This window comes from Sminthopsis crassicaudata, chromosome 5, assembly GCF_048593235.1.
Source record: "Sminthopsis crassicaudata isolate SCR6 chromosome 5, ASM4859323v1, whole genome shotgun sequence".
Classification (NCBI taxonomy): domain Eukaryota; kingdom Metazoa; phylum Chordata; class Mammalia; order Dasyuromorphia; family Dasyuridae; genus Sminthopsis; species Sminthopsis crassicaudata.
This window is the reverse complement of record NC_133621.1, coordinates 104,925,210-104,938,365: the sequence shown is the minus strand read 5'-3', so window position 1 is coordinate 104,938,365 and position 13,156 is coordinate 104,925,210. Positions and strand designations below refer to the sequence as shown.

Below are 13,156 nucleotides of genomic sequence, written 5' to 3'. Positions count from 1 at the left end.
CTTGGCTCTCACTATATCGCCAACAATAGGTCTCAGGCCAAGCCCCATTTTGTCTTTATTTGGGCCCTGATAGCCTCAGAGTGAATGCAAATAATAATTGTTTCTGTTTTAAACAGAAATCTTGTAGTTCCTCTCCCATACTGATTTTTTTTTGTTTGACTAGGTAAAAAAAAACTATTCTCTGCCTATCTGTGATCACTGAATGGGTGTTGCTTCTGTCAAACTGACCTTAGATGCTCCTGTTGTATCCAGGACCATCTGCAGTCATTCTGATCTATATCTGGCTACTGAACTCAGATGGCTCAAGAGGGGAAAGTGAGGCAGGAGACCTTGCACAGCCCTCCCTCACTTAAATCCAATTCACTTGCAACTCATGGCATCCCTTTTTTTTTTTTGAGAAGGAACAGAGTCAAAACAATTATATGTGTGTATATGTATAACTTTCCATATTGTATATGTTTATTTTGCAGAAGGCAAAATATTTCTATTGTTTCCATATTTTGTAACAAGAAAGGTTCCCTCTGCTGTGTACTTATAATAATGTTTGGCAGCCATCACCACTACCCTGGATGGCATTCAACTAGCTGTCCTACCTCATCAAACAGTATGTTTTGCTTCAGGTCTTTCTAGACAGTCTTATCTAAACAATCATGGCTAAACTGGTGATTGGAGGAGGGGAAGTATTGCTATTAGGCCATCACTGCTTCATTTGCATATTTACTATTGGGTCATTTGTAGATTGTCTGGCCCTCCTGATCTGCCATGTTGAATTTCATAGGATAGCACTACAGTCATTTTAACAACTGATTTATATACATGTCTATCTGACTTACTATAGAGGCAGTCCAATTTTGCAATCTGGGAGCAGCATCAATTGTTGATGGAAATTACTCCTTTCCACCTTTTGTCATGGTACAATGAACCTCAAAATTGCAGTTTTTCTGGCAATACATGCAGTATGAGTCATTAATATTCTGGTTCTACATGTCTCTAGGATCACCTTATTAAAAAACAAGCTGAGGGAAAAAACTGGAAACCATTGAAGAATTATGTTCATAAATCCAAAAATTCTCTAGTAAGTAATAATGTTAATAGTTCCCATTTATATAGTGCTTCAAGGTTTACAGAGCATTTTATAAGATATTACCTCATTTGACCCTGACAACAATCTTCATAGTAGGTATTATCTTGCTTATCCCTACTTTATAAATGAGCCAAGATTAACCATATATTTCAAGAGCAAGAATTGCACCCAGATTTTCCTGGAACCAAGTCTTTTTATTGAAATATACTAACTGTGTGCAACCAGAGACACAACTTCAGAATCCCTAGTCAATTATAGGATATAGAAATGAGCAATCTGCATGAGTGGAGAGAATTTCCTATAGTATGAATTCTCTTTATCAGGGGTAGGGAATCTTATTTTTTTTTTCTGCCAAGGGCCATTTGGATATTTATAACATTGTTCACAGGCCACTGTACATAGCTTTCAGCTCTTCAGCCTGTAGTTGCCTTAACAAATGATTATGTGGGCTTTATATATCCAGCAGGTCCAACTTTCTACACCCTCCATTTAGATGAAATCACAGGTCTGGATCAAGTCAAAGAGAAATGATGAGGGGAGAAACCTAGAGAGGTTAAAGGTCTTCCAAACATCACATGGCAAGTGTTTGGAGCCACAATTTAAGCCCAAAGATGGCCTACTTCAATTCCAGCCCTGTATCCACAAGGCTACATTGATTTTAGTGAGGGTAATGAGGCATCCTGAGGTTTAAGATCACCAAATGAATTGGCTCAGTTTTGCATGACCAGTTATTTCTATTTCAATCATAATCTAATTACTTTTTTTCTACAATGTGACTAAATCTTTCCAAATTAATATATTCATTAACAAAACAATCAATACCTGAATGAAACCATAGGATTGTGTTAAATTAATGGAAGATAGAGTTCTCACATCTAAGTGATTTCTGTTAATGGAACCATCATCTTCAAGGTGCTCAATTTTAATACTTTATCACTTGCAACTGATTAATTTCTGAAAGAAAATTCACTTTTTTTCTCACTGAAAGCACTTAATTGAATGCCTCAGCCATTTATAAAGTTACTATTCATTGTGAAATGTCCAAGAACCACAAACTGCATAAAACATGAAAAAACAGCATTCATGATACAATATTATCTTTCTGTGATCAAAGGGTGAGAGTGAAAGGAACCTTAAGAGGTCAACTAAGCAGGTGTTGAATACCTGTCCTCCAGCCATATTTACCCAAACACTAGAGAGTGCCCAGCTAAGTATAATTTTCCCTGCAAGTCTGGGCGATTATTGAAGAGGGTGGGAAGAACTGTAGATATGATACAAAATGAGACATATGGAAATCATTAAGAAGAAACTGTAAAAAGTAAATAGGAATGATGTTACTCAGACAATTCCATTGCCAACCAGAACTCAATGATAAATGGTTTACAAATATGTTGGGGGGCATCACTACATCATGGGTTTTTCCACTTCTACCACCCAATGTTGATCAAGTGGTAGTAACTTTGATAAAGAAAAATCAGTATCAATAAGCATTTATTTTGTTATTGTTGTTATCTTCATTTCACAATTGAAGAAAATGAGGCAAACAGAGGTAAAATGATTTTCCCAGTATCACTGAGCTAGTATTGTGAAAGGCCAGACTGTAATTCAAATCTTCTTAACTCCAGACCCAGGGCACCATACACTGCCTTAAGGGAAATTAGAAAAAGTTTCTTTTTAAAAATGGGACTTTGCATGAGATTTGAAAAAAAGCCAGGAAAAGTGGAAGGCAGAGAAGAGAGAGAACATTCTGGGAATATGGGGCAGCAAGTAAAAATGCCCAAGATTAGGAGTTGAAAGGCAAAAAGGCAGTACGTGAACATGTATGTCTGTATGTATAAATGGAATTAAGGACTTAGTGAACAGAGATGTTGTAAGTCTAGATGGGAGCAAAAGGGAAAAAAGGAAGCCTATCTTGCTAATGTGTAGCAAGGTACTGGTTTATTTATTTATTTGTTTGTTTATTTATTTATTTGTTTGTTTATTTATTTATTTATTTATTTGTTTATTTGTTTATTTGTTTATTTATCTATTTATTTATTTATTTATTTTTAGTAAAATCCAGTTGGTCAAGACATTGGCTTAGAAACTAAAGTTTTGGAAAGCTAAAAAAACAATTGAAAGGCAATATGATTCGGTACAACAGCAATGGATTTGTATTCACATGGTTTGAGTCTAAATATTATTTTTGATACTTCTTAATATACCACCTGGAGCATGTCACTGAGCCTCAAATTCTTCATTTGCAAAACATGGCTTTGGAAGAGATGATGTATAAAGTCTTCCAGCTCTAAGCATCTATGTTGTAAAATGGAAAACTCGAGAAAATATGGGGTTGGTGAATGCAAGATCCTGTACTCAAGGTCTAACAAACCAGGAAGCATCTTGCAGGGTAAGTACAGGTTTGTTCCAAAAAGAACCCTGTAAATGCAAGGAAATGGCAGAAAAATATATGAAATATTTCTTCCTTCTCTTTCCTACTAGGGTGAACCAGTAATGCCAAAGTATTAAAGATCATATTCTAAGTATAGCCAGTAACAGGAATTTAAATGGCACTGCAGATAGGGTGTTGGGCCTAGAATCAGGAAGACTTATCTTCCTGAATTCAAATCTGGTCTCAGACTCTTAGTAGTTGTGTGACCCTGAGAAATTCACTCAATCTGTTTGCCTCAGTTTCCTCATCTGTAAAAATAAAGTGAAGGAAATGGCAAACCATTCTAGTATTTTTGTCAGGGGAAAAAAAAACTCCAACAAAACAAAACAACCCAAATGGGGTCAATGAAGAGTTAGCCACAACTGAAAATGACTGAACTGAAACCGGTAAATGTACACATGGAAACCAGTAGGGATGAAAGAAGACCTTAGCAACTACAAGTCCAACTCCCTCAATTTGACAGATAAAGGTCAGTACTTAAAGAGAATAACTAATTTTAAGTCCACAGGGGGACTAGAGGGACCTATGTTTTCTAACTCCTGCTGTTATGGAAGCTTCAAGTTGTATTTAGGACTAGAAGAGAGAAACAGAAGTGGACACCTTTGTGAAACTTGACTGAATGTGGTCCAAAAAGCAGCCCTTAAACTTAGACAATGATTGGGATAGTGAGTGCTAAGTACACTTCAACAGTTCAAGAAAACTATGATTTAATAGTGCTCAGACTCCCTCTACTGACAGGATTGAAATTCTCCCACACATATAATTTAGTAAATAGTTCTTCAAGAGTGGCTGACTATATATACATAAATATGTATGTTTATTTGTAAGAATTATAATCCAAGGCAATGTAAAAATATAGGATGTATATTAGTATGCTATAATAAATCACAAAATAGGAAATTACAAAAGAAAAAGACAAGCTAGTAGCAAAGAAATGTATACTTTGTATGTTCATACAAAAAAATGAGCTGATCATTTGTTAAGAGTAAAGGATAACTAGAGAATAGCCCTCTGTGCTCCAATGGTGCTGTCACAAAGCCAAGCAAAAGCAAAGAAGGCTCAAATTTCTGATTGCCTAAGCCATAAAAGCTTAATATTTTTATAAGTAGGATTCCAAAGGCTTATTGGAAGCATACCACTAATATTCAAGTCCACATACCCTTCTGATCAGATATGCTATCAAGGAAAATGACTCAATCCAACATACTCAACAATGGGTCTTTGATAGATATCTTTTCTGTGCTATTGTTAAGTAAATTTCTTTTATTAAATGTTATACAGTATTCACATGTTTGATTTCATTTCAATCCTATATATGAACCACCATATGAAACTGGACAGAATAGCATACAGGAACAAGATATAGGTTGACCTAGACTGTAATTTCCCCAATATAAACACCATCATGATCAGGACAATGAAAATAAACTTGATACCTTTTACTATTTCATCATGAAAGGGTGTAGTACCCAAGATGATGAACATAGTGAGCCTCTACATTAAATGGTGGAGTAGACTTTGAAAAATCAATCAACAGCCCAGAGTAGCCAATTACACTGAAAGAATGTTGAATGAGAAAGGAAAGCCAAAAACAATTTTGCTTCACTGCTTAGGGCCAATAACAAGAGAAACCATGGGAGAACCAGGAAGGAAGGAAAGATATAAGTAGACTGAAAAATACTTATCAAAAATAAAAATAAAAGGTAGAAATTACTTACTCAACATTAAACAATGCAAATTTAACTAGGTACCAAGGAAAGAAACAATACAAAAGCAGAAAAAAGGAAAAAGTTAATAATTAGAAAATATTGTATTAGGACCAGAAAATTAGCACAGAAGATAGAAAAAATAAAGGAAAAGAAAACATACTATAAAGTTATGGAATGTTTGCTCCTTCTTTATTATTCCATGTGTCTTTGAATTGATTTAGACAATCAGTGAGGGGAAACTATGGCCTTATCCTTTTAACCAAAGGGAATCTATTTATCTATTTTGTCTCTAGCTAGCCTCTGAGTACATAAGGTAACACTCAAAATTCCAAATATAGACTACCAAACAGAAAAATTTTTAAATGGGGGAAACTCAAGTCATGACTGTACTGGTAGATGTTTAACAACCAGCTCTCAAACAAAACAAAACAAAACAAAACAAACAAACAAACAAACCCATGTACTTCCTTTTTAAGTTTTCAACATTTACTTTTATAAAATTATGATTCTATATTTTCTTCCTCTCTCCTCTCTCCTCTCCTTAAGACAGCATTCAATCTGATATAAGTTATATATGTTCAATCATATTAAACATATTTCCACATTAGTCAACTTGTAAAAGAAGAATTAGAACAAATGGGGAGAACCATGAGAAAGAAAAAGAAAACAAAAAAGGGTGAAAATACTCTCAATTAGATGGTGCCATATGAGACATCATGACATTGACTCGGTAGTTAGATTCAAATTTCACCCCAATACTAGATATGTGACTATGAGTAAGCCACTTAACCTGTAAATCATGGTTTCCTTAATAATGATGCTCATTAGACCTAGCTCAAAGACTTTTATGAGGCTCAAAGGAGGCAAAAAGTACCATAGAAATGTCAGTAGTGATTGTTATGACTATTACATGTATCAGTGCTCAGAGCAAGGCAATCCAAACAGTCCATGCTAGGAGCTCCAGCCCTAGAGAGGGACTTCTTAATCAAGAGGCCAAGTCTATCAGCTGTGGGGAACTGCCAGTTAGAAGAGCTATCAAGTTAACATATGGTCAAGGTCTAGGGAAGAGAGAGAGAGAGAAGAAGAGAGAAAGACAGATTGACAGACAGACAGAGATAGACATACAGATGGCAAGAGACAGAGAAACAGCCAGAGACAGAAAATCAGAACAAGAAGAGCCTTGAGGGAAAAATTATAAGAATAAAATAAAAGAGAAACATTGATTTGAGAATTGAGAAAATGTTTAAAGTGAGATAATTTTTAAAATGTGGATGTGTATATGTGTGTGTGTGTATATTTATAGTTATATATGTCTCTCTGTGTGTATATATATAAATGTGTATGTGTGTTTAGTCTCCCAATATTGGAAGTTAATCTCTTGGTACCAATTTAAATCTCAAGTCTGATTTTACCCAGGATTTTCAACAACAATTTTGCATCCTTCCACTTAAGAATAATTTTTGATATATCTTTAATAAATAAATAAATATATATATATATAAAATATATATATTTTTATATATATATTTTTATATATATATATATATATGCACATGCCCAGGAACCCAGCAGACCAGTCCTGTGTCTATCCTGTCTGACTGATTCCCTTCACATCATGAGTATTTTCCCTCCATGAAGTCTGCTGCTTCACTTTCTCTCTGCCTGTTCCTGGTTTTGCCATATTTCATCTTCTGGTTCTCTGCTTCCTGACCATGTCAACTTTCTCATTAGACACATCAGCCACTGACCAGGGCTGTGATTAATGGTTTTAGCAGCCTATCCTACCTCCCAAACTTGACTTGAAGAATGTAAAACTAAAGTCTGGATCAGGAACTCTATACAGCCTCTCTTTATGCTGTTTGGATTGTGACTAGGGTCCTCTACCTAATCATGTTACTTTGCTGTTTTCCCTTGGCTCTATAAGGGACACTTAAGGAAAGCTGCCACATTTCAGAATATCAAACTTGATTAAATCGGGGAAAATTAGAATTGCCAAGTTGGTAAGCCTGTTTGGTCTCAGGAACCAAAATTGCCTAAAAAGACGAACTACCTTAAAGATTTTATTCCTATATGAAAGCAAGCAAAATGGTTGTTGAGAATTCTGAGTAAACAAGTCTGAAAACAAAATTATACTTGAAATTTAAATTGGCACCAAGAGATGACCTTACAATAAACAGAGAAGGAATATTGAGAGTACATGAAAATAGTTATGGAGGATGATGTTATAATAGATACTTATTAGAAACTTATAATGATGTGGGATGGTAAGTTTTAGATATCTTACATTTTTTGAGGTCATTTGGATGTCCCATTTAAAATGTATATGTCTTCACATTCTACCTAGCTAAAGAGCTGATTATAAAACCAGAATGATACAAATGGGTTTCTAGACTAAACTAGACAGCATATCATCAAATTCAGTTCTCTCAGTCCCCAGCATAAGCTCAAATTCAAGGACAAAATCTATGGTGCATTCAGAGATACATAGTTATTACAAAAGCTTTCTCTTTCAAATTGTATTTAGAATATTAAGTCAAAGAGTTTGGGGGCAGCCAAGAATTTAAATTATAATTATATAGAGAAGCAAGTCAATGCATTTGCTCTGGAAATTTCCAATTATGTACAAGGCCAAAGGAAAGAAAGAGCATTAAGTTAGCTTTTTTGAGAGACTTGCATAAAGGAAGTGGAAAGAAAACCATCCAACAAATGCAATAACCACTATATGAATCTCAAAATGACTCAAAGGTCAAATGTACTTACCATAAAGATTTAAGGGGAATAATCAAGCGGTCATACCAACTGTTCAAAACTAGAGAAAGGAAGAAGCATATTCTAGAAAATGCTAGTCAGAGAGCCAACAACTGATTTTGTTTGTAGTATCATAGTGAAGAGAGGCTCTATGGAGCAGCAGAAACAACACGGAGACCAGGGTTCTAATTCTAGTGTCAATATTTCCTAGCCATCGAAATTTAAGTCATTAATTGAGCTCCAGTTTCCTTATCTGTGAAATAGGGACAACAGTATAAAAAGACAACATAATAATCAGGATAATAATAATAGAATCCAAGGCAGATAATGACACAGTGATGGGCCTGGAGTCAGAAAAACTTGAGTTCAAATGTGAACTCAGCAGAATATTCTTGTACTGTAAGAAATGACAAACAGGATAATTTCAGAAAAACCTGGAAAGATTTACATATACATAGTGAAATGAACAGAACCAGGAGAATGTTGTACACAATAATAGCAATACTGTATGATGAAGAATTGTGAATGACTTGGCTATTCTCAGCAATACAATAATCCTAGACAATCCCAAAGGATTTATGATGAAGTATTATTATCTGCCTCCAAAAAAAGAACTGATATTGACTGAATATAGATTAAAGCATGCTATCTTTTACTTTCTCTTATTAGTCTTCTTGTATGAAAAATTACTAATATGAAAATGTTTTACATAAAAAGGTAAACGCAGATATTTAATCTTTGAGTGGCTCAGTTTCCTCAACTTTGGATAATAATAACGACCATGAAGGATTGCTATAAGGATCAATTGAAGTAATAGTTATAAAAAGGACTTAGCACATTATCTGGCACATAGAAAGAGCTGTTAAAATTCTTATTGCTTTCTTTGTCTAATCCTAGTTCAGATGGTTGTTGTGAAATTGAAATGAAATAATGCATATAAAGTGCTTTGCAAACTTCACAGCTTCAATATTGTGATGGATTATTGTTATTATTCTTTAATAGTTAATATTCTACTGATTTTGTGTAGACAGAAAAAAATGACAACTTTTTGCCACTGAATAAAGTTTTTATCCTTTAAGCCCCAGGTTCCTCATCTATAAAATGGACATAATATTTTCACTGATAACATGACATAAAGAATAGAGCACTGGTCTTAAAATTAGAGAGAGCTTATGTGGTGCAATGGATAAAGTATCAGGCCTGAAATAAGGAAGACATCTTCCTAAGTGTAAATCTGGCTTCCAACTGTAGCTATGTGATCCTGGATAAGTCACTTAACCCTGTTTGCCTCGGTTTCCTCATCTGTAAAATGAGCTGGATTCCACTCCTGTATCTTTGCCAAAAACCAAAAAATAAGACTACGAAGAAGCAGATACAACTACAACTTAAGGAAGACTTGTATGCAAGTTTTGAGTTTGACAGTAAATAGCCAGGAGAGGCTGGACAAATCCTTTCATCTTAAAATGTAAACAAGAAGAACAAAAAGTATTTTGTAAATCTGATTAGATCTATATAAACACCCTACCTCCCAATAAAAATTAAATATAATTCTACAAACAGGACCTGCTGAAGGTGAGATACCTTCTAATGCTAAGTCTCTTCACTTTTTGAGCTTCCGCTTGCTCATTTACAAAATAAGAGGGTTAAATTAGATGATCTTCAGGATTCCTTTGGACTGCACAATACTGTTTTCCTATAATAGGTGCGCAAAGCACTTGGGATTATTAAGAAACAAAACATATAGACAGCTCCCACCTATTTTTCTTTACCATGCATTCCAGTAAATTGAGTCAAAATGCAGAAAGGCATAAAAGCATTATTTTTTGCATTATTGTTAGCACTCATAAAATTTGGGTTCATAGTAAATTAGTGATTACCCTTATTCACCACCAGATGGCAGCCTAGAACCATTTAAGACAAAATACCAACTTTCTCAAGAAGTACAAGATTATACAGAATCACAGAATGTTAGAGTGGGAGTTGAGACCCTCCAGTCCAACCCCCACATTTTACACAAGAATATATTTTAGTTATTTTCACATTCCATAGGGAAATGATGAATAAGCTCATGAAGGCAGCTAGAAATGAAGTGATGGCAGCATGACACAGTTGAACACAATACCAAGAATTGTGAAATCCACATTTTAGTCTTGGCTCTAGAGCCAGCTCTCTATATGTCAATGGCCAAATCACTTAATCTTCCTGATCCTTGGGTTGTTCACAGTGAAAGAAGTTGGACTAGATGATTTTTTTTTTCAAATATATGTTTTTAGTTTAATCAAAAGTGTTTTAGGAGCATCAAAAATGAAAAGGAAAAAAATGGAGTGAAAGGTTGTTGGAGTGAAGGGTTGCAATACCTGCTTTTGGTCTTATTAGCTTTATGAACCTGGATAATGATTTAATTTCTCTGAGCTTCAGCTGTTTCATCTGTGAAACAGATGTAAAGATTTCTATGAAGTGGCAGACTTCTACCACAAACTCTAAAGAATCCTTATGAGGAAAATGCTCTGGAAAGTCTCTGGTCATATAAAGTGAATTTCAGCAATAGTAATAATGATAATGAACATTCACATGTCTCCTATAACTTGAAAAAGGCTTCATTTGACTCCATTGTCCCTTTTAACTGTCTTCCTTACAATCCCAGAAGTTTAGAGATGGAAATGCATTTTTATCCTTCTTTTCTGAGTCAAATTTTTAAACAAATATCTGACTCTAATAATGCTAAGTCCTGGCTTTACAAAGAAGGGTCCAGAGACACAATTCATTGATTCATTAATCATTAATTAAATTATCCCATCCTTCTTGAACCAAGCCTTCCCTAACATTATTCTATCTCTCTTCTGGTTTCTCTAATTGTTTCTTCTCTGTCCCCTTTGCTTCTTTCTCCTTCCTTGGTTCTTGCTTCTAAGTAAGGATGTTATCCAAGGTTCAATCCTTTCCCTTAGTACCTCTTGCTTCACCCTAAGATTCTCATGGCTTAAACTCCCACATCTTTACTAATGAAGTCATGTGGGAACATAAATTTATATTTCTGCTAAAAAAAAAAAAAAATTATTGTCTGTGTATGTGTGTGTTCTGCTGAAATGTTTTAATGACTTATTTTCTGTGGAAAGGAGCACATTCCTTTTGAAAGTGTTTTGTCAGTTACATCACAGGCTAGTCTAAAAAAAGTGCAGGAGATGTGTGCCTGTATAGTGTTTAATGAGTAAACTTAAAAATTGTTTTTAAATTTAGATCATAGCCATAGCTTCAAAGTTCATAGAGCTAACAAGTGCTTAATAAATGTTTGCTGAATTAAATGGGAAAGGGAAAATTTCCTATTAAATTTCCTATAATGCAGGCATTTAATGTATACTTATTGATTAATGTTATGATATAGTATATGTATTATACCAAGCTCTTTGGCTCTGACAGATCAAAGCAGAATGATGGGCTATCAATCAGGCAAGAACTGGAAGAAAACAATGGGCCTCAAGAACTCATGGTCATGAATTAAATTCCGGTTACCTTTATTCTGTCCCAAGATCAGCAACTACATGCATATCTCCAATCAGTTTTACTAGTCAAGATGGACCAGAAAAAAGATCTGAGAGATAATGCATTTTTATCCTCATTTCTGGAGAAAATGTCCCAATTACATGCTTGTGGTGTATCAAGATGATAATCATTGTTCAAATATGAAAAATAGAATTTGCCAACATAGATGAGATTGCCATTTTTATTCTCTGAGAAATCATTTTAAAAGAAGGAAAATTAAACATTGAATGGACTGACAAAAAACTAGTGTGGTAATTATTCATTATTACCATTAGCAACATTAACCTTATGCTACCTTCAATATAAATTCATCTTCTATCTCTTCACCCCCTTCCCACTGGAACCTTTAGTTTTGACCCTGGGCTCTGAAAAAAAAAAAGAGCTTTTGCTTCATTTTGTCCAGAATCAAGATTCTTCATCTCTTCGTCATTTTCAAACCATGCTATCTCTTGCTTTATGTCTATCCGAATTCCAGCTTTCTCTTTCGTGTTGTTTTTTTCCATTAAAATATAAGCTGCAACAATTGTCTTGTTTTCTTGTATTTGTTGTAAATGCTTTATCATTTATTCATTCTTAGCTTATTACACTAAAGAATTTGCCTTCTGGTTTTTGTATTCCTAGGGCATAGCACAGTATCTGGCACACAGCAAGCAATTAAGACATGCATTATCATTTGTTCATTCTTGGGGTATTAAAGCAAGTTTGACTGTTTGCCTTTTTGGGCCATTTTCCTGCTTCAATATGGAGATTCAAGTCTCTCAAAATTCCCAGTTGAGCCAGGAAGGTCCTTTCAATACTCGACTGAAAATGTATACCTAAGTTAAGAGGAAAAAAATAATATTTGATACCCCCCAATTACATGGAAATGTCATTCAAGGAAGGAAAAAAAGCCTCAAATCTTTTCATTTAAAAAAAATAAATAAATATATAATATATATATGGGATAGTGCAAGGAGAATCTGGGCCTTGAACTCAGACTAGGAGACTGATGCCTAGGTCTGGTCTAGGCTCTGTTACTTAATGTCCATGACATCTTGATTAAGTTACAGCTCTTGTTGACTCTATTTTCTCATCTTGAAATGGGGACAATACCTGTTATACACATTACTGCAAAAATCATGTGAAATTTATAGAGCTGTACTGGGTAAAAACCCTAAACTTCAAAGAGGTGACACACAATGACATAGGACTTATAGGAATTAGATTCAAACCTACATCTTCTGCTTTTAAGTAGAATGTTCTTTCCACTATGCAATAGTACACTTCAGTAATTCACCATTACATCATAATAACAGTATCTTGCAATTATATTTTACCTGGGGATGGTGCTAGACTTTTAATTTCATTGGTGTAAGGTACTTCTAATGAGATAACATCCTCTTACCAATGCAAATGAGTTCCATTTCTAAAAGTCAATCTTGAAGCTGCTTAAGGCATTGAGAAATTAGGTAACTTGTTCAAAGACCTAAAGTTAGTGTGATTAAAGGAAAGATTTAAAAAGTCAGGTCTAATTGACTCTAAGACCAGCTCTTTATCTATCATTTTGTATTATATATTTAAGCCAGTTTGAAGCTAGATCTGAACTCAGGAAGATGAGGCTTTCTGACTACAAGTATGGTACTCTCTATCTACCGAACCATCAAGCTG

General features: G+C 34.5%; 1 protein-coding gene across 1 annotated transcript in view; it reads right to left on the bottom strand.

The window, feature by feature from the left end:
* The window catches only part of DGKI (diacylglycerol kinase iota), a 570,574-nt gene that overhangs the window by 277,940 nt on the left and 279,478 nt on the right, over positions 1–13,156 (bottom strand).